At 39.2% G+C, this 22,015-nt stretch overlaps 4 long non-coding RNA genes across 4 annotated transcripts; all 4 read right to left on the reverse strand.

Annotated features, from left to right (window-relative positions):
- Window positions 1–817: 817 nt before the first annotated feature.
- On the reverse strand, window positions 818–3,330 carry LOC145020748 (uncharacterized). The gene is made up of 3 exons (XR_013668920.1): window positions 3,157–3,330; window positions 2,982–3,066; window positions 818–1,048 (listed from the first exon to the last, which is right to left on the reverse strand). It is a non-coding gene; the product is annotated as an uncharacterized LOC145020748 (long non-coding RNA).
- Window positions 3,331–7,505: 4,175 nt separating this feature from the next.
- LOC145020747 (uncharacterized) lies at window positions 7,506–10,018 on the reverse strand. Its single transcript, XR_013668919.1, has 3 exons — window positions 9,845–10,018; window positions 9,670–9,754; window positions 7,506–7,736 (listed from the first exon to the last, which is right to left on the reverse strand). It is a non-coding gene; the product is annotated as an uncharacterized LOC145020747 (long non-coding RNA).
- A 4,175-nt stretch (window positions 10,019–14,193) lies between these two features.
- Window positions 14,194–16,706, reverse strand: LOC145020746 (uncharacterized). Its single transcript, XR_013668918.1, has 3 exons — window positions 16,533–16,706; window positions 16,358–16,442; window positions 14,194–14,424 (listed from the first exon to the last, which is right to left on the reverse strand). It is a non-coding gene; the product is annotated as an uncharacterized LOC145020746 (long non-coding RNA).
- A 1,700-nt stretch (window positions 16,707–18,406) lies between these two features.
- Window positions 18,407–19,516, reverse strand: LOC145020743 (uncharacterized). Its single transcript, XR_013668916.1, has 2 exons — window positions 18,918–19,516; window positions 18,407–18,804 (listed from the first exon to the last, which is right to left on the reverse strand). It is a non-coding gene; the product is annotated as an uncharacterized LOC145020743 (long non-coding RNA).
- Between the last annotated feature and the right edge of the window lie 2,499 nt (window positions 19,517–22,015).

The raw sequence follows: 22,015 nt of genomic DNA on the forward strand, positions 1-22,015 counted from the left end.
ACAGGGGTTGGGTAATCATTCTCTGGCTCCTCTCCGAGCCGTTTGGTATTGTAGTGGTTAGGGTGGTACGGGTCATCGTGTGGATGGAACTCCAGCCATGATATCTTCGCGAGAAATGGGGATATAAGAAATAATTAAGCAAAAGTACTAATTGGCTAATTATACGATGATCTTTATCAGGTACTTCAACAAATTGTTTAGTGCATACTAATTATATGTATTCGGGACAGGATAGACCTTCGAATAAGCGACCCTAACTCTAAATCCCCAATCCAACGAGAACAGGAAGTAGAGCAAAGATTCACAGATTCTAAGTCTATGACGTCCTGGATACATAAAATTTTAATGTATCCACTAAGCAACTATTGACCTATTGATAAAGATCTATTTAGTTCTTGCAGATGTAATTTTTAATAATGCCAAAATACCCCTATGGTATTTCATTGTGGTAGTGTTGGTAAGTTTTTAGACTTGTTGCCACATCACAACCATTCTTGGGCATATGCTAATCACTCCTCGGACCAGCATAGTTGATCAGGCTATGCTATTCCCAAGACTGATCATACATCCCCAGGCTTAACTGTGATATCCAACAATCATTACTTTTGTTTTGTCCTAAAAATAATGCTGACCTTAGTATGTATGCATGCATGTATACTTTTAACAAAAGTTATTTATTCTTAAAGGTATAGTGGTTTTGAAATCTTAAAATCAAAGACCTTAGTCCCAATGCATTTATAGTTTGTATATCTTATGTGGTTCGATATACTTAGTTCACTATAAACAATGCTCTGATACCAATCTGTCACACCCCCAAACCAAGGATGGCGGAAACGTCTGGGGGTGGAGGACTTCATGTAGAGTATCACAACAATGAGTATAATAGTGCTCAAAGTAAAAACAACCACCATAAATATAATTGCAAAAGTTACACCAAAGTAAATGTTTACATCTTTCAAAAGCAATTACATTATGATGACAAAATAATTTGTTGACGGTTTAACGTCCCATCCTCAAAGCGATGAAGTTTTCCTGTTTCACTGACTTCCTGAGAATACAAGTAGTTTTAAAAGTGTCAACACAAAGGTTGGTGAGTTCATAAGAGTTTTGTTTGAAGTAGAAACCGTTTTTCCTTGTAAAATCGATTTAGTTTGATTTCCAGAAAATCCAATATTTTCTTAGTTAAGTATGAATAGAAATAATCCTGCATGATGCATTAATGAACCCTAGAGCAATCCGTAGAGTTCCTCTATAATCGTCCAGCGTATAAAAGTTATATAAGGGTTAACTTAGATAAAACGTTGAATGTAGTGGGTCTGCCCCAGGTCCACAACCCAACGAGGAACAGGAGATGAGGCGGGCACCACCAATTCTAGGCCAATCATGACTAAATTCTTATATGACTCAAACATATACGCTCAGCAACTATAGCTGAAATCTAACAATTCTAAAGGAAATATAGTTTTAATATCATAATAACTTTGTATAGAGACCCGACGTTTTGTATTTGTACCCATAGAGATAAAAGGTGATTTTAAATCGACATAAAACTCATTTAGGTTTTAAAAATAAAATCCCGTAAACTTATGGATTGTTCCCTATGTGAGCCGTTATAATCATACTATGACTATGTGAACCTGCCACGACGTTCTCAGTGTCGCGAAAAATGAAATGACATTTGTCACCCGTAGACCTGCAGGTCCAACTGTAGCTAGCAGAAAGGTGTGGGGTGTCAAACCCAATATAGATCTATATACAAGTATCACGTTCTCCCTCAAGGAGATTCTGATTATAACTACCAGGAATTATATCCCGCACTCGGACGTACGGGGAGATAGAGAGATAGAGAGAAAGAAAAGATAGAGAAACTCACAATATAGGATAACAAGTTTATTGTTCCCTATGTGAGCCGTTATAATCATACTATGACTATGTGAACCTGCCACGACGTTCTCAGTGTCGCGAAAAATGAAATGACATTTGTCACCCGTAGACCTGCAGGTCCAACTGTAGCTAGCAGAAAGGTGTGGGGTGTCAAACCCAATATAGATCTATATACAAGTATCACGTTCTCCCTCAAGGAGATTCTGATTATAACTACCAGGAATTATATCCCGCACTCGGACGTACGGGGAGAGATAGAGAAACTCACAATATAGGATAACAAGTTTACGTTAAATGTTTGTGAATATAAATATTTCTTGTATGAATGTACCCTTTTTGTACGAGTGCGCAGAGTGATGTATCATAAACTATACCTATTATAGTTTATCTAAAATGTATGTAATATGTATGAATCCTTTTATGGAGATGTATTAGTGTTGTAAATATATTCAAACTATACTTTTTATAGTTAAATAATACGTGTTCCAAAATGAATGGATAATATTTAATATGAATGTCTTAGTTTCAGTTCATAATGATAAACTACTAGGAAACACATTCAAACATTAAAACTTATGATTATACACTTTGCTCAACATAATACAAAGTGTTATGATATTTACATGTTGTTGGTAAAATTTAGCAATTCTGCCCTGTTTTGGAAAAATCATAGAAAAATCATACGAAGTCGAAAACTAGATCCGTAAATTCTGAGAGTTCACAAAATGTGTTTAGTTTGCTCATAAATTTTATCTCAATTTATAATGACTTCTAACTTGGGTGAAAAAGTCCAAGATCACAGACTGGTCCGGATTGTTGTTTGAAATGATAGGCAGTTTTGTAAAAATCACCATAAATTGTAGAAAAATCGTATGGAGATGTGCAAGTAGCCATTTTAAAGCTAAAAACTTGATCTATTTGCACCTTGTACAGTTTTGAAAACAAAAATAGTTAAGATGCCCAAAACAGTCTGTGAATGGAGTTGAACTTTTCTGATGAAGGCTGTTAGAAAAATTTAGATACGTTCTTAGTGTTTTAACTTGTATTCCCCCCCTGAAAACTTGAGAAAACATGAAAATGTAGGGGTATGAACTCACCTTGAGTGATTTCAGTAGATAAGTGTTGAAGAAGGAAAGTGTTCAACCTAAGAACACTTGAGGAAACACTTGAAGATTCGAAGATCTAACACAATTATGATGGAGTTTGTGTAAGATATTCATGATTTGAGTAGAATGAAGTGAAATAATCATAAGGAGGATGAATTATACTTACTAAGTGTGGAAGAACACTTGAATCCAGCCTTGGATCTCGAAAATTTGTGTAGAAGAGTTTGAGAGAAAAAGTGATGTTTGTTACTTAGTGGAATGAGAGAAATGAGAGAAAATGAGGAGTGTGGTTGATTGTTCCAGCTCAAAAACGTGGGAGTGAGTGAAATTTGAGTGTAAGGGAACATTGAAGTGACATAGGTAAGGTGGGGAGGTATGGCTGGTCATAGAGTGGGTGTGGGGTGGTTGCTTGTGATCATACGTCTTTGGACTCAAAAGTCAAGAACAATGTCTTATAATAGTCTATATCCCATTTTTAGTTTAATTTTCTAAATATATGTGTGGTTGTCTATGTGTGTGCATCTCTTTAAAAATTCTGCAATTTCATCATTTTATGACCCCCATTTGCGAAGTTGAGTATTTATTTCCAAAAATGCGAAACTCCAGGGACAATATTTGAAATCTTCTGTTTTCTTCCCCAATTCGCATTCTACTGTGAAATACTTCGCATCTTCATTCTTACACCCTTCGCATCCCTTCGCATTTATCACCTTCGCATTTTATGACCCCCATTTGCGAAGTTGAGTATTTATTTCCAAAAATGCGAAACTCCAGGGACAATATTTGAAATCTTCTGTTTTCTTCCCCAATTCGCATTCTACTGTGAAATACTTCGCATCTTCATTCTTACACCCTTCGCATCCCTTCGCATTAATCACCTTCGCATTTTATGACCCCCATTTGCGAAGTTGAGTATTTATTTCCAAAAATGCGAAACTCCAGGGACAATATTTGAAATCTTCTGTTTTCTTCCCCAATTCGCATTCTACTGTGAAATACTTCGCATCTTCATTCTTACACCCTTCGCATCCCTTCGCATTAATCACCTTCGCATTTTATGACCCCCATTTGCGAAGTTGAGTATTTATTTCCAAAAATGCGAAACTCCAGGGACAATATTTGAAATCTTCTGTTTTCTTCCCCAATTCGCATTCTACTGTGAAATACTTCGCATCTTCATTCTTACACCCTTCGCATCCCTTCGCATTAATCACCTTCGCATTTTATGACCCCCATTTGCGAAGTTGAGTATTTATTTCCAAAAATGCGAAACTCCAGGGACAATATTTGAAATCTTCTGTTTTCTTCCCCAATTCGCATTCTACTGTGAAATACTTCGCATCTTCATTCTTACACCCTTCGCATCCCTTCGCATTAATCACCTTCGCATTTTATGACCCCCATTTGCGAATATTAACCCAATTGACTTCAAATTGATTCATAGATGCGAACACTCGATTGTTTTACTTTCGCAAAATGAGCATCAACAACTCCACAATCGAGTTTTTAAATTCTTGCAACCAACAATTTCATAGTCCTTGACTTCGCGTTTTTCTTCACGAATCATCCCTCAATCATCAATCCAAATGCGAATCAAAAACTCATATGTTCTTGCTTTATCGATTCATCGACCTAATACACAAGGTTAGTTGAGCTGACCGGTTTGACTCGTTGACTTTATTTGACTTTGAATTGACCAGAATTTGACGGTTGTCACATCATCCCCCCGTTAAAGGGAATTTCGTCCCGAAATTTGCACTTCGAATGGGGATCCAGGAATTTAGAGGAAAGATGGGGATGACTTTTCGTAGTACCAGAATTTGATTATGGCGAGGAATAACTCGCCCGATGTCACATGATTACTACTATGCATGCTTTAATCGATGCTAGATTTATCATATAAAGAAATTTGGGATTTAAATGTCGATGTTAGAAACACGTACTGATATTTGCGGGCAGTTCCGGAGTGGTTTCTCCCTCGGTGATTGCAAACACCCTCCCACCACCACCAGCATCTCTTGTCCTTGGGCATTCCCTTTTAAAGTGTCCTGTTTCTCCACACTCGTAACAGGTTGGGCTTGCTCCAGAGCCGGGTACCTGGCTGATGGGTCGTGCTGGTGCCTTACAGAAACGAGCAGTGTGCCCCTCTCTGTCGCAGTTGTTGCAATGCAACTTTCGGCAAGCTCCAGTGTGATGGAAGTTACACTTGTTGCATTTTGGAAGTGTTCCTGCGTATGGTTTCATGGGAGTTGGTGTGGTGAGGGTTGTGGCAGCATGAACAGCAAGGATCTGTTGCTTCTTAGCGAGGCCTTGGGTTGATTGATCTTTCTTGTTGTCCCAAAACTTTCTTTCGTTGTTCCCTCCTCTTGCTTGGGTATGGGTGGTTGCCATAGTGTCATGGTGGGCATGATGGTCAATGAGTTGTTGTGCTAACTCCTTGGCGCTGTCGAAGGTAGTTGGTCTTGAGGCGAGCACGCTATCTTGAATTTCGGGGGACAATCCCCAGAGGTAACGCTCCAACTTTTTGTCTTCCGGGGTGACCATAGCGGGACAAAGGAGTGCTAGATCACAAAATCGGTTGGTGTAAGTTGTAAGGTCGGAGCCTGCCATTCGGAGATTCCATAGCTCTTGCTCCAGCTTTTGCACTTCACCTCTTGGGCAATATTCCTTCAACATCATCTTCTTTAGGTCCTCCCAACTTAACGAGTTAGCCACTGCAAGCGTAAGCGACTTAACTTTGCCGTTCCACCAAGTGAGAGCTCTTCCGATGAAGGTGAATGTCGCGTACTTGACTTTGCTCGCTTCGGGGCAAGCACAAATCTCAAAGATTGCTTCGGTCCTTTCGAACCATTGAATTAGTGCGAGGACACCCCCTCTTCCATCAAAGGAATCGGGTTTGCCATTTGTGAAGTCCTTGTAAGTGCATTCCCTTGTGCGTCCTGCACTATCCCCGTGGTTAGGGTTTGTGGCTCCAGATCCAGCACCACCAGTGCTATTTGTGCCAATTTGTGACATTGCAGCTACCACGGCTGCTGTCACTGCAGCTTGGAACATTTCAGGATCAAACTGGGGAGGTGGCGTTGGAGGTGGTGGCGCTGTGCTGCCCGAAGGTCTGGGTCTTTTCCTTGGTGGCATCGTTCTGTCATGAGTTTGCAAAAAGGAAAACTGATCAGATGGTAAGCTCCTACTAGTAAGGACAAGTCAGTTGTTATAGAATTTGATTTTTCCTGCATTTTTCTTCGATTTAAGAATTCCTTATATATAATTCATAAAGGAAGTCCATATTAATGAACTTCACGAGTTAGTGGGTTTTGTGGTCTCTCTTAGATTTTTCGCGAGTGTGCTCAAGGCGATTGGTGCGGATCGTATGTATTCTCGTTATTTGCATCAACCTCTGCGATACCATGGAGAGTTGTTCTACCCTGAATCTCGTTTCGGGCAACTCTATAGACTAGGATTGGAAAAATTTTATCTGCTGAGTTTCCTTCGTTTATGTTGTAGAAGCTTCGTTCTCTATTAAACGACATATGTTGGTTTTGTTCTTTGCTCCAGGTTTCCAAGCACTCTACCCAAGGAGGCGTCGGGCCTTGAAAGCCGGCCAAGGGTTGGGATTCGGAACAAGAGTCATCGGGGTTAAGTTCTCCACTTCAGGGTCGGAGTCAGAACCATCAGCATAGTCTTCAGCTTGGTGACCATCTACAGGGGTTGGGTAATCATTCTCTGGCTCCTCTCCGAGCCGTTTGGTATTGTAGTGGTTAGGGTGGTACGGGTCATCGTGTGGATGGAACTCCAGCCATGATATCTTCGCGAGAAATGGGGATATAAGAAATAATTAAGCAAAAGTACTAATTGGCTAATTATACGATGATCTTTATCAGGTACTTCAACAAATTGTTTAGTGCATACTAATTATATGTATTCGGGACAGGATAGACCTTCGAATAAGCGACCCTAACTCTAAATCCCCAATCCAACGAGAACAGGAAGTAGAGCAAAGATTCACAGATTCTAAGTCTATGACGTCCTGGATACATAAAATTTTAATGTATCCACTAAGCAACTATTGACCTATTGATAAAGATCTATTTAGTTCTTGCAGATGTAATTTTTAATAATGCCAAAATACCCCTATGGTATTTCATTGTGGTAGTGTTGGTAAGTTTTTAGACTTGTTGCCACATCACAACCATTCTTGGGCATATGCTAATCACTCCTCGGACCAGCATAGTTGATCAGGCTATGCTATTCCCAAGACTGATCATACATCCCCAGGCTTAACTGTGATATCCAACAATCATTACTTTTGTTTTGTCCTAAAAATAATGCTGACCTTAGTATGTATGCATGCATGTATACTTTTAACAAAAGTTATTTATTCTTAAAGGTATAGTGGTTTTGAAATCTTAAAATCAAAGACCTTAGTCCCAATGCATTTATAGTTTGTATATCTTATGTGGTTCGATATACTTAGTTCACTATAAACAATGCTCTGATACCAATCTGTCACACCCCCAAACCAAGGATGGCGGAAACGTCTGGGGGTGGAGGACTTCATGTAGAGTATCACAACAATGAGTATAATAGTGCTCAAAGTAAAAACAACCACCATAAATATAATTGCAAAAGTTACACCAAAGTAAATGTTTACATCTTTCAAAAGCAATTACATTATGATGACAAAATAATTTGTTGACGGTTTAACGTCCCATCCTCAAAGCGATGAAGTTTTCCTGTTTCACTGACTTCCTGAGAATACAAGTAGTTTTAAAAGTGTCAACACAAAGGTTGGTGAGTTCATAAGAGTTTTGTTTGAAGTAGAAACCGTTTTTCCTTGTAAAATCGATTTAGTTTGATTTCCAGAAAATCCAATATTTTCTTAGTTAAGTATGAATAGAAATAATCCTGCATGATGCATTAATGAACCCTAGAGCAATCCGTAGAGTTCCTCTATAATCGTCCAGCGTATAAAAGTTATATAAGGGTTAACTTAGATAAAACGTTGAATGTAGTGGGTCTGCCCCAGGTCCACAACCCAACGAGGAACAGGAGATGAGGCGGGCACCACCAATTCTAGGCCAATCATGACTAAATTCTTATATGACTCAAACATATACGCTCAGCAACTATAGCTGAAATCTAACAATTCTAAAGGAAATATAGTTTTAATATCATAATAACTTTGTATAGAGACCCGACGTTTTGTATTTGTACCCATAGAGATAAAAGGTGATTTTAAATCGACATAAAACTCATTTAGGTTTTAAAAATAAAATCCCGTAAACTTATGGATTGTTCCCTATGTGAGCCGTTATAATCATACTATGACTATGTGAACCTGCCACGACGTTCTCAGTGTCGCGAAAAATGAAATGACATTTGTCACCCGTAGACCTGCAGGTCCAACTGTAGCTAGCAGAAAGGTGTGGGGTGTCAAACCCAATATAGATCTATATACAAGTATCACGTTCTCCCTCAAGGAGATTCTGATTATAACTACCAGGAATTATATCCCGCACTCGGACGTACGGGGAGATAGAGAGATAGAGAGAAAGAAAAGATAGAGAAACTCACAATATAGGATAACAAGTTTATTGTTCCCTATGTGAGCCGTTATAATCATACTATGACTATGTGAACCTGCCACGACGTTCTCAGTGTCGCGAAAAATGAAATGACATTTGTCACCCGTAGACCTGCAGGTCCAACTGTAGCTAGCAGAAAGGTGTGGGGTGTCAAACCCAATATAGATCTATATACAAGTATCACGTTCTCCCTCAAGGAGATTCTGATTATAACTACCAGGAATTATATCCCGCACTCGGACGTACGGGGAGAGATAGAGAAACTCACAATATAGGATAACAAGTTTACGTTAAATGTTTGTGAATATAAATATTTCTTGTATGAATGTACCCTTTTTGTACGAGTGCGCAGAGTGATGTATCATAAACTATACCTATTATAGTTTATCTAAAATGTATGTAATATGTATGAATCCTTTTATGGAGATGTATTAGTGTTGTAAATATATTCAAACTATACTTTTTATAGTTAAATAATACGTGTTCCAAAATGAATGGATAATATTTAATATGAATGTCTTAGTTTCAGTTCATAATGATAAACTACTAGGAAACACATTCAAACATTAAAACTTATGATTATACACTTTGCTCAACATAATACAAAGTGTTATGATATTTACATGTTGTTGGTAAAATTTAGCAATTCTGCCCTGTTTTGGAAAAATCATAGAAAAATCATACGAAGTCGAAAACTAGATCCGTAAATTCTGAGAGTTCACAAAATGTGTTTAGTTTGCTCATAAATTTTATCTCAATTTATAATGACTTCTAACTTGGGTGAAAAAGTCCAAGATCACAGACTGGTCCGGATTGTTGTTTGAAATGATAGGCAGTTTTGTAAAAATCACCATAAATTGTAGAAAAATCGTATGGAGATGTGCAAGTAGCCATTTTAAAGCTAAAAACTTGATCTATTTGCACCTTGTACAGTTTTGAAAACAAAAATAGTTAAGATGCCCAAAACAGTCTGTGAATGGAGTTGAACTTTTCTGATGAAGGCTGTTAGAAAAATTTAGATACGTTCTTAGTGTTTTAACTTGTATTCCCCCCCTGAAAACTTGAGAAAACATGAAAATGTAGGGGTATGAACTCACCTTGAGTGATTTCAGTAGATAAGTGTTGAAGAAGGAAAGTGTTCAACCTAAGAACACTTGAGGAAACACTTGAAGATTCGAAGATCTAACACAATTATGATGGAGTTTGTGTAAGATATTCATGATTTGAGTAGAATGAAGTGAAATAATCATAAGGAGGATGAATTATACTTACTAAGTGTGGAAGAACACTTGAATCCAGCCTTGGATCTCGAAAATTTGTGTAGAAGAGTTTGAGAGAAAAAGTGATGTTTGTTACTTAGTGGAATGAGAGAAATGAGAGAAAATGAGGAGTGTGGTTGATTGTTCCAGCTCAAAAACGTGGGAGTGAGTGAAATTTGAGTGTAAGGGAACATTGAAGTGACATAGGTAAGGTGGGGAGGTATGGCTGGTCATAGAGTGGGTGTGGGGTGGTTGCTTGTGATCATACGTCTTTGGACTCAAAAGTCAAGAACAATGTCTTATAATAGTCTATATCCCATTTTTAGTTTAATTTTCTAAATATATGTGTGGTTGTCTATGTGTGTGCATCTCTTTAAAAATTCTGCAATTTCATCATTTTATGACCCCCATTTGCGAAGTTGAGTATTTATTTCCAAAAATGCGAAACTCCAGGGACAATATTTGAAATCTTCTGTTTTCTTCCCCAATTCGCATTCTACTGTGAAATACTTCGCATCTTCATTCTTACACCCTTCGCATCCCTTCGCATTTATCACCTTCGCATTTTATGACCCCCATTTGCGAAGTTGAGTATTTATTTCCAAAAATGCGAAACTCCAGGGACAATATTTGAAATCTTCTGTTTTCTTCCCCAATTCGCATTCTACTGTGAAATACTTCGCATCTTCATTCTTACACCCTTCGCATCCCTTCGCATTAATCACCTTCGCATTTTATGACCCCCATTTGCGAAGTTGAGTATTTATTTCCAAAAATGCGAAACTCCAGGGACAATATTTGAAATCTTCTGTTTTCTTCCCCAATTCGCATTCTACTGTGAAATACTTCGCATCTTCATTCTTACACCCTTCGCATCCCTTCGCATTAATCACCTTCGCATTTTATGACCCCCATTTGCGAAGTTGAGTATTTATTTCCAAAAATGCGAAACTCCAGGGACAATATTTGAAATCTTCTGTTTTCTTCCCCAATTCGCATTCTACTGTGAAATACTTCGCATCTTCATTCTTACACCCTTCGCATCCCTTCGCATTAATCACCTTCGCATTTTATGACCCCCATTTGCGAAGTTGAGTATTTATTTCCAAAAATGCGAAACTCCAGGGACAATATTTGAAATCTTCTGTTTTCTTCCCCAATTCGCATTCTACTGTGAAATACTTCGCATCTTCATTCTTACACCCTTCGCATCCCTTCGCATTAATCACCTTCGCATTTTATGACCCCCATTTGCGAATATTAACCCAATTGACTTCAAATTGATTCATAGATGCGAACACTCGATTGTTTTACTTTCGCAAAATGAGCATCAACAACTCCACAATCGAGTTTTTAAATTCTTGCAACCAACAATTTCATAGTCCTTGACTTCGCGTTTTTCTTCACGAATCATCCCTCAATCATCAATCCAAATGCGAATCAAAAACTCATATGTTCTTGCTTTATCGATTCATCGACCTAATACACAAGGTTAGTTGAGCTGACCGGTTTGACTCGTTGACTTTATTTGACTTTGAATTGACCAGAATTTGACGGTTGTCACATCATCCCCCCGTTAAAGGGAATTTCGTCCCGAAATTTGCACTTCGAATGGGGATCCAGGAATTTAGAGGAAAGATGGGGATGACTTTTCGTAGTACCAGAATTTGATTATGGCGAGGAATAACTCGCCCGATGTCACATGATTACTACTATGCATGCTTTAATCGATGCTAGATTTATCATATAAAGAAATTTGGGATTTAAATGTCGATGTTAGAAACACGTACTGATATTTGCGGGCAGTTCCGGAGTGGTTTCTCCCTCGGTGATTGCAAACACCCTCCCACCACCACCAGCATCTCTTGTCCTTGGGCATTCCCTTTTAAAGTGTCCTGTTTCTCCACACTCGTAACAGGTTGGGCTTGCTCCAGAGCCGGGTACCTGGCTGATGGGTCGTGCTGGTGCCTTACAGAAACGAGCAGTGTGCCCCTCTCTGTCGCAGTTGTTGCAATGCAACTTTCGGCAAGCTCCAGTGTGATGGAAGTTACACTTGTTGCATTTTGGAAGTGTTCCTGCGTATGGTTTCATGGGAGTTGGTGTGGTGAGGGTTGTGGCAGCATGAACAGCAAGGATCTGTTGCTTCTTAGCGAGGCCTTGGGTTGATTGATCTTTCTTGTTGTCCCAAAACTTTCTTTCGTTGTTCCCTCCTCTTGCTTGGGTATGGGTGGTTGCCATAGTGTCATGGTGGGCATGATGGTCAATGAGTTGTTGTGCTAACTCCTTGGCGCTGTCGAAGGTAGTTGGTCTTGAGGCGAGCACGCTATCTTGAATTTCGGGGGACAATCCCCAGAGGTAACGCTCCAACTTTTTGTCTTCCGGGGTGACCATAGCGGGACAAAGGAGTGCTAGATCACAAAATCGGTTGGTGTAAGTTGTAAGGTCGGAGCCTGCCATTCGGAGATTCCATAGCTCTTGCTCCAGCTTTTGCACTTCACCTCTTGGGCAATATTCCTTCAACATCATCTTCTTTAGGTCCTCCCAACTTAACGAGTTAGCCACTGCAAGCGTAAGCGACTTAACTTTGCCGTTCCACCAAGTGAGAGCTCTTCCGATGAAGGTGAATGTCGCGTACTTGACTTTGCTCGCTTCGGGGCAAGCACAAATCTCAAAGATTGCTTCGGTCCTTTCGAACCATTGAATTAGTGCGAGGACACCCCCTCTTCCATCAAAGGAATCGGGTTTGCCATTTGTGAAGTCCTTGTAAGTGCATTCCCTTGTGCGTCCTGCACTATCCCCGTGGTTAGGGTTTGTGGCTCCAGATCCAGCACCACCAGTGCTATTTGTGCCAATTTGTGACATTGCAGCTACCACGGCTGCTGTCACTGCAGCTTGGAACATTTCAGGATCAAACTGGGGAGGTGGCGTTGGAGGTGGTGGCGCTGTGCTGCCCGAAGGTCTGGGTCTTTTCCTTGGTGGCATCGTTCTGTCATGAGTTTGCAAAAAGGAAAACTGATCAGATGGTAAGCTCCTACTAGTAAGGACAAGTCAGTTGTTATAGAATTTGATTTTTCCTGCATTTTTCTTCGATTTAAGAATTCCTTATATATAATTCATAAAGGAAGTCCATATTAATGAACTTCACGAGTTAGTGGGTTTTGTGGTCTCTCTTAGATTTTTCGCGAGTGTGCTCAAGGCGATTGGTGCGGATCGTATGTATTCTCGTTATTTGCATCAACCTCTGCGATACCATGGAGAGTTGTTCTACCCTGAATCTCGTTTCGGGCAACTCTATAGACTAGGATTGGAAAAATTTTATCTGCTGAGTTTCCTTCGTTTATGTTGTAGAAGCTTCGTTCTCTATTAAACGACATATGTTGGTTTTGTTCTTTGCTCCAGGTTTCCAAGCACTCTACCCAAGGAGGCGTCGGGCCTTGAAAGCCGGCCAAGGGTTGGGATTCGGAACAAGAGTCATCGGGGTTAAGTTCTCCACTTCAGGGTCGGAGTCAGAACCATCAGCATAGTCTTCAGCTTGGTGACCATCTACAGGGGTTGGGTAATCATTCTCTGGCTCCTCTCCGAGCCGTTTGGTATTGTAGTGGTTAGGGTGGTACGGGTCATCGTGTGGATGGAACTCCAGCCATGATATCTTCGCGAGAAATGGGGATATAAGAAATAATTAAGCAAAAGTACTAATTGGCTAATTATACGATGATCTTTATCAGGTACTTCAACAAATTGTTTAGTGCATACTAATTATATGTATTCGGGACAGGATAGACCTTCGAATAAGCGACCCTAACTCTAAATCCCCAATCCAACGAGAACAGGAAGTAGAGCAAAGATTCACAGATTCTAAGTCTATGACGTCCTGGATACATAAAATTTTAATGTATCCACTAAGCAACTATTGACCTATTGATAAAGATCTATTTAGTTCTTGCAGATGTAATTTTTAATAATGCCAAAATACCCCTATGGTATTTCATTGTGGTAGTGTTGGTAAGTTTTTAGACTTGTTGCCACATCACAACCATTCTTGGGCATATGCTAATCACTCCTCGGACCAGCATAGTTGATCAGGCTATGCTATTCCCAAGACTGATCATACATCCCCAGGCTTAACTGTGATATCCAACAATCATTACTTTTGTTTTGTCCTAAAAATAATGCTGACCTTAGTATGTATGCATGCATGTATACTTTTAACAAAAGTTATTTATTCTTAAAGGTATAGTGGTTTTGAAATCTTAAAATCAAAGACCTTAGTCCCAATGCATTTATAGTTTGTATATCTTATGTGGTTCGATATACTTAGTTCACTATAAACAATGCTCTGATACCAATCTGTCACACCCCCAAACCAAGGATGGCGGAAACGTCTGGGGGTGGAGGACTTCATGTAGAGTATCACAACAATGAGTATAATAGTGCTCAAAGTAAAAACAACCACCATAAATATAATTGCAAAAGTTACACCAAAGTAAATGTTTACATCTTTCAAAAGCAATTACATTATGATGACAAAATAATTTGTTGACGGTTTAACGTCCCATCCTCAAAGCGATGAAGTTTTCCTGTTTCACTGACTTCCTGAGAATACAAGTAGTTTTAAAAGTGTCAACACAAAGGTTGGTGAGTTCATAAGAGTTTTGTTTGAAGTAGAAACCGTTTTTCCTTGTAAAATCGATTTAGTTTGATTTCCAGAAAATCCAATATTTTCTTAGTTAAGTATGAATAGAAATAATCCTGCATGATGCATTAATGAACCCTAGAGCAATCCGTAGAGTTCCTCTATAATCGTCCAGCGTATAAAAGTTATATAAGGGTTAACTTAGATAAAACGTTGAATGTAGTGGGTCTGCCCCAGGTCCACAACCCAACGAGGAACAGGAGATGAGGCGGGCACCACCAATTCTAGGCCAATCATGACTAAATTCTTATATGACTCAAACATATACGCTCAGCAACTATAGCTGAAATCTAACAATTCTAAAGGAAATATAGTTTTAATATCATAATAACTTTGTATAGAGACCCGACGTTTTGTATTTGTACCCATAGAGATAAAAGGTGATTTTAAATCGACATAAAACTCATTTAGGTTTTAAAAATAAAATCCCGTAAACTTATGGATTGTTCCCTATGTGAGCCGTTATAATCATACTATGACTATGTGAACCTGCCACGACGTTCTCAGTGTCGCGAAAAATGAAATGACATTTGTCACCCGTAGACCTGCAGGTCCAACTGTAGCTAGCAGAAAGGTGTGGGGTGTCAAACCCAATATAGATCTATATACAAGTATCACGTTCTCCCTCAAGGAGATTCTGATTATAACTACCAGGAATTATATCCCGCACTCGGACGTACGGGGAGATAGAGAGATAGAGAGAAAGAAAAGATAGAGAAACTCACAATATAGGATAACAAGTTTATTGTTCCCTATGTGAGCCGTTATAATCATACTATGACTATGTGAACCTGCCACGACGTTCTCAGTGTCGCGAAAAATGAAATGACATTTGTCACCCGTAGACCTGCAGGTCCAACTGTAGCTAGCAGAAAGGTGTGGGGTGTCAAACCCAATATAGATCTATATACAAGTATCACGTTCTCCCTCAAGGAGATTCTGATTATAACTACCAGGAATTATATCCCGCACTCGGACGTACGGGGAGAGATAGAGAAACTCACAATATAGGATAACAAGTTTACGTTAAATGTTTGTGAATATAAATATTTCTTGTATGAATGTACCCTTTTTGTACGAGTGCGCAGAGTGATGTATCATAAACTATACCTATTATAGTTTATCTAAAATGTATGTAATATGTATGAATCCTTTTATGGAGATGTATTAGTGTTGTAAATATATTCAAACTATACTTTTTATAGTTAAATAATACGTGTTCCAAAATGAATGGATAATATTTAATATGAATGTCTTAGTTTCAGTTCATAATGATAAACTACTAGGAAACACATTCAAACATTAAAACTTATGATTATACACTTTGCTCAACATAATACAAAGTGTTATGATATTTACATGTTGTTGGTAAAATTTAGCAATTCTGCCCTGTTTTGGAAAAATCATAGAAAAATCATACGAAGTCGAAAACTAGATCCGTAAATTCTGAGAGTTCACAAAATGTGTTTAGTTTGCTCATAAATTTTATCTCAATTTATAATGACTTCTAACTTGGGTGAAAAAGTCCAAGATCACAGACTGGTCCGGATTGTTGTTTGAAATGATAGGCAGTTTTGTAAAAATCACCATAAATTGTAGAAAAATCGTATGGAGATGTGCAAGTAGCCATTTTAAAGCTAAAAACTTGATCTATTTGCACCTTGTACAGTTTTGAAAACAAAAATAGTTAAGATGCCCAAAACAGTCTGTGAATGGAGTTGAACTTTTCTGATGAAGGCTGTTAGAAAAATTTAGATACGTTCTTAGTGTTTTAACTTGTATTCCCCCCCTGAAAACTTGAGAAAACATGAAAATGTAGGGGTATGAACTCACCTTGAGTGATTTCAGTAGATAAGTGTTGAAGAAGGAAAGTGTTCAACCTAAGAACACTTGAGGAAACACTTGAAGATTCGAAGATCTAACACAATTATGATGGAGTTTGTGTAAGATATTCATGATTTGAGTAGAATGAAGTGAAATAATCATAAGGAGGATGAATTATACTTACTAAGTGTGGAAGAACACTTGAATCCAGCCTTGGATCTCGAAAATTTGTGTAGAAGAGTTTGAGAGAAAAAGTGATGTTTGTTACTTAGTGGAATGAGAGAAATGAGAGAAAATGAGGAGTGTGGTTGATTGTTCCAGCTCAAAAACGTGGGAGTGAGTGAAATTTGAGTGTAAGGGAACATTGAAGTGACATAGGTAAGGTGGGGAGGTATGGCTGGTCATAGAGTGGGTGTGGGGTGGTTGCTTGTGATCATACGTCTTTGGACTCAAAAGTCAAGAACAATGTCTTATAATAGTCTATATCCCATTTTTAGTTTAATTTTCTAAATATATGTGTGGTTGTCTATGTGTGTGCATCTCTTTAAAAATTCTGCAATTTCATCATTTTATGACCCCCATTTGCGAAGTTGAGTATTTATTTCCAAAAATGCGAAACTCCAGGGACAATATTTGAAATCTTCTGTTTTCTTCCCCAATTCGCATTCTACTGTGAAATACTTCGCATCTTCATTCTTACACCCTTCGCATCCCTTCGCATTTATCACCTTCGCATTTTATGACCCCCATTTGCGAAGTTGAGTATTTATTTCCAAAAATGCGAAACTCCAGGGACAATATTTGAAATCTTCTGTTTTCTTCCCCAATTCGCATTCTACTGTGAAATACTTCGCATCTTCATTCTTACACCCTTCGCATCCCTTCGCATTAATCACCTTCGCATTTTATGACCCCCATTTGCGAAGTTGAGTATTTATTTCCAAAAATGCGAAACTCCAGGGACAATATTTGAAATCTTCTGTTTTCTTCCCCAATTCGCATTCTACTGTGAAATACTTCGCATCTTCATTCTTACACCCTTCGCATCCCTTCGCATTAATCACCTTCGCATTTTATGACCCCCATTTGCGAAGTTGAGTATTTATTTCCAAAAATGCGAAACTCCAGGGACAATATTTGAAATCTTCTGTTTTCTTCCCCAATTCGCATTCTACTGTGAAATACTTCGCATCTTCATTCTTACACCCTTCGCATCCCTTCGCATTAATCACCTTCGCATTTTATGACCCCCATTTGCGAAGTTGAGTATTTATTTCCAAAAATGCGAAACTCCAGGGACAATATTTGAAATCTTCTGTTTTCTTCCCCAATTCGCATTCTACTGTGAAATACTTCGCATCTTCATTCTTACACCCTTCGCATCCCTTCGCATTAATCACCTTCGCATTTTATGACCCCCATTTGCGAATATTAACCCAATTGACTTCAAATTGATTCATAGATGCGAACACTCGATTGTTTTACTTTCGCAAAATGAGCATCAACAACTCCACAATCGAGTTTTTAAATTCTTGCAACCAACAATTTCATAGTCCTTGACTTCGCGTTTTTCTTCACGAATCATCCCTCAATCATCAATCCAAATGCGAATCAAAAACTCATATGTTCTTGCTTTATCGATTCATCGACCTAATACACAAGGTTAGTTGAGCTGACCGGTTTGACTCGTTGACTTTATTTGACTTTGAATTGACCAGAATTTGACGGTTGTCACAATTTTTTTAAAACTAGCCACGTGGTCTGGAAAGGGTCTTTTTGGACCCGAAAAACCGACCCAAGCTCAACACTGTAGCCTAATGGTATATATATATATATATATATATATATATATATATATATATATATATATATATATATATATATATATGAGTCTCACACACAAAAATCTGGAATACGTGTTCCAGAATTTACAAATCTAAAGCACAATCTACAGGCATTTCGGACCTAATTTTTAGTATGGATTTGTTAAACCAAGTAAGTTTTACTCTTTAAGTTACTTTGCATTTGATTTTATAAACAGATTTACGTATTTCGGAATGGTCTGGAATACGGGGAACGACTCTAGAATATGGTAAATTACACGGATGGTCCCTGTGGTTTAGGGTAATTTGCGTGGTTGGTCCCTAACAAATTTTTTTAACTCGGACCGTCCCTACTTTATATTTTTATTGCACGCTTAGTCCCTGTCCGTTCTAAAAAGACTAATTTACCCTTATCTATTTTTTTATTAATGAAGTTCTTATTTATTTATTAATTTATTATCTTATTTAAATAAAAAATACAGGTAGGCCCCTCCCTCCTTCCCATTCAGCCTTCTTCTTCGCTCGAGCATTCTCCCATCTCCGATTCATTCATCCCAACTCCGATGACTTCATTAAATCTTCGACAAACACCAACCAATCAAACCTTCTCTTCACCGGAGAAACAATGTTTACCTGAGAACACATACGAAGAAAGGGGAGGAGACCTGTTATCGATTCAAGAAGAGACAAAGGTGTCTATCGATTATGAGAAAAAAGAGGGAAAACAAGACCAAATCAAAACTCACCTACTATCGATTCTGGTACCACCTCCACCTACTATTCGTTCCACCACCTTATTCGTCTCATCCCACTAGTAACATCTTTTCAAACTCAGATGCAAATAATGAAAATTAAACCTTTACAAACCTAATGCAAGTCAATCGGCATCTAAAACCATCTTCTATGCTAGAAATCTTCTGATGAAATCTTTTTTTTAGTCTGGATTGAATTCAAATGTTGGGGCTGAAATTGTTTCTTGTGTTTGCAAATCTTAAATCAATCTCAAAACCTAAATCCATCTTCCACTGCAATATGGATTTGTATTAGTACCCTTCGCCTTCTTTTACCTCTCTCTATTTTAGCTTTGAAGAACCCACCTTTATCAAACTGAAGATGCTTCTTTCTCCTTCCTCACTTCTATTGTAGGCAGGCTTCCATCACTACAACCCGCCTGTCAACTTTGATGCAACCTATACGAGGATTACTGGCCATCGTTTACCCCATTAACGTCAAGGAAATCGATGGGGGGAATGTGTGTTTAGAATGGTTGAGAAAATTGATGGATGATTTGTGTGTTTTAGGCGTTGGGTGGACGTATTAGAAGGAGAGGATGTGTGGGGAGGCAGTCAACAATTTCCCGGTGGGGTAAGAGGGTAACGAAGAAAGAGATAAGGGTAGTGGTGGGCCCAATGTTGTATTATCTTTTAGAAAAAAATGAAAAATAACAAAAAGTAAAATAAAAATAAAATCAAAAGGGTATAATTGTCTTTTTAAGTCGATCAGGGACTAAGCGCGCAACAAAAAGAAACAACGGAGATGATCCGAGTTAAAAAAAGCTGTTAGGGACCAAACGTGTAAATTAACCCTAACCACAGGGACGATCCGTGTAATTTACCCCTCTAGAATATTATGATCGAATCAGAATTACCCTTTTTTATGTTTTTCTCGTTGTACATGTATGTATCTCATGTAAGTATAGTGTAGTGTATTTCAGATCTTTTCTTTTAGTTCGGAAGTAGGTTTTGTAGGGATTTTGGAATGGTATAGTAAGTCCAGAACACGAAGAAGGTGGTCAGGAACCCGATGCACCTAACCCTAAGAGAAAGGTGCAGCCGCCACCCTTATACCTCCCTCCCGGCGCTACTTCTCCCTCTTTAGCTTCCAGCCACCACTGCCTAACCGAGTCCCACCATCATAAGAACCATCCTCAGCTACCGTTGTCGTTTGTTGCCTCGTCGGCGGACGTTCGTCTCCTCTATTGCTCCAGCCGCCATGCGTAAATTCGGCCGCCACCACCTCTCTTTTGTTCGCTTTTCCGACCAAATGGGGACGCCTGCTGCCTCGTCACCGAGCACCACCGACCGCTACGCTTTGTTGAAGGTCGCCATTGCGACGCTGCTATCGGAGAACTGCCGAGAGTCGATGAAACCTACTGTTGCCTTCGTTTCACATCGTCATCGTCGTTTTACACCACCAGATGGGGTTGTGAGCTCGTCTTCGATTAAGAAGAGTGTGTGTGCGTGCGTTCGAGTGGCTGGTGTGTGTAGCTACGTGTTTGGAAACCAAAAAAAGACCACTACCACCACTTGACGGTGGTGGCTGCCATCGTGAGTCAACCGCCGCCTACTGCCATGAGATTTCCGATGCATGTCTGTGTGCTTCCGGTTTCAGACCTTGTGGTTGCGTTTTTGTTTTGTTGTTCTAGGTTGGTGTGCCTTGGCCGGAAACCATGGAAAAACCACCATGGCCGCCAACCATGATGCCTGCCACCTTCTACCACCACCAACTACCACAGTGCGGCGGTGTGTGTGTGTGTGTGTGTATGTGTATATTTATTCTCTTAGTTGTGTGTTTATTTTTGGGATTAAAGATTGTATAATGTAATTAGAAAATGGAAAATAAAAGAAAGCTCAAAACCACCACCATATGGTGGTGGCTGCCGCCACCGGCCGCCGTGTCGGGTGGCGGTGTGCTTTGATTGCGTTTGGACCTCGTTTGCGGGATGTTTGGGCAATGTGGGACCAAAGAAACCCTAGTGGGCCCAATGTAACCCTAATGGGATAATAAGGCCCAATGTGACCTAAAAGCCCAACCAATGGACTAATGGGCTAGTATTGGGTTGGATAACCCTAATTAAGGTTTGCAAAACCCTAATGCATAAAACCCTAATTTTGGGGATTGATCGGGACACACACGGGAATTATTAAATAGCCTAAAATAATAATTAACAATCGTTGCAAATTAACCTTAGATAATATGGGCTTAATGGATTAATCCTTAATGAGTTAAGTAAGAAACACTTAACCCTAATTATCATTTCATGTGGAAACCCTAATCTTACTCGGGCCTTGAATTGGGTCTTCCTAATAGGCTTTGGTGTTTGGACTATTAATGGACTAAATAATTATATGGGTTTTAGGATAAGGCCCATGTGAGAGTCTTGGGCCCAATTTGGAAAATTAGGCCATAAATGGGCCTTTATGAACATGTGATATTGGGCTATGGGAATTGGATTGGGATAATTGGATGGGCCTTAAGGAAAGACCATGTAGAGGTTTAGGCCCAATTTGGAAAGTTGGGCCATATGTTGGCTTTGGCCTATCATTTGGGCTATTGGGCTTTTTATAGTGTGTGTTGAACCTTGGTCTTGTAACCAAATTATTAATTGGGTATTGTTTGATGTTGACAATTCGGGAACCTATCAACCAGCAACTGGAGTTTTATATGTGGGACTTCAGCAATGCCAAGTGAGTTATCCTCACTATACTAAGGGGTCTAAGGCACCAAGGCCGACCCATTGGATGTATTATCCTAGCAGTGTTAGATGTTGATCATGAGTTAGTATTGCATGCTAGTGATGTATGTCAGTTGATATGCTAGTTTGGTAGGTCTGTAGGACTCCCTGTGATATTGTCTGATTTCCTATATGTGTATTTATCTATTACATGTCGACATGTTATGTGGGATGGGTTGAGGTTGTACTACTCCGTGCGGTAGACAACAAACCCTAGAGTATTCCAGATATGAGCTGAGGGCCCAGTAAGCATTCCAGACTCATACTAAGGACTCGGGAGCATTCCAGATACGAGCTGAGGGCCCGGTAGGCATTCCAGACTCGTACTAA

Source organism: Lactuca saligna, unplaced genomic scaffold (assembly GCF_052625555.1).
Source record: "Lactuca saligna cultivar CGN05327 unplaced genomic scaffold, ASM5262555v1 scaffold_20, whole genome shotgun sequence".
Lineage (NCBI taxonomy): Eukaryota > Viridiplantae > Streptophyta > Magnoliopsida > Asterales > Asteraceae > Lactuca > Lactuca saligna.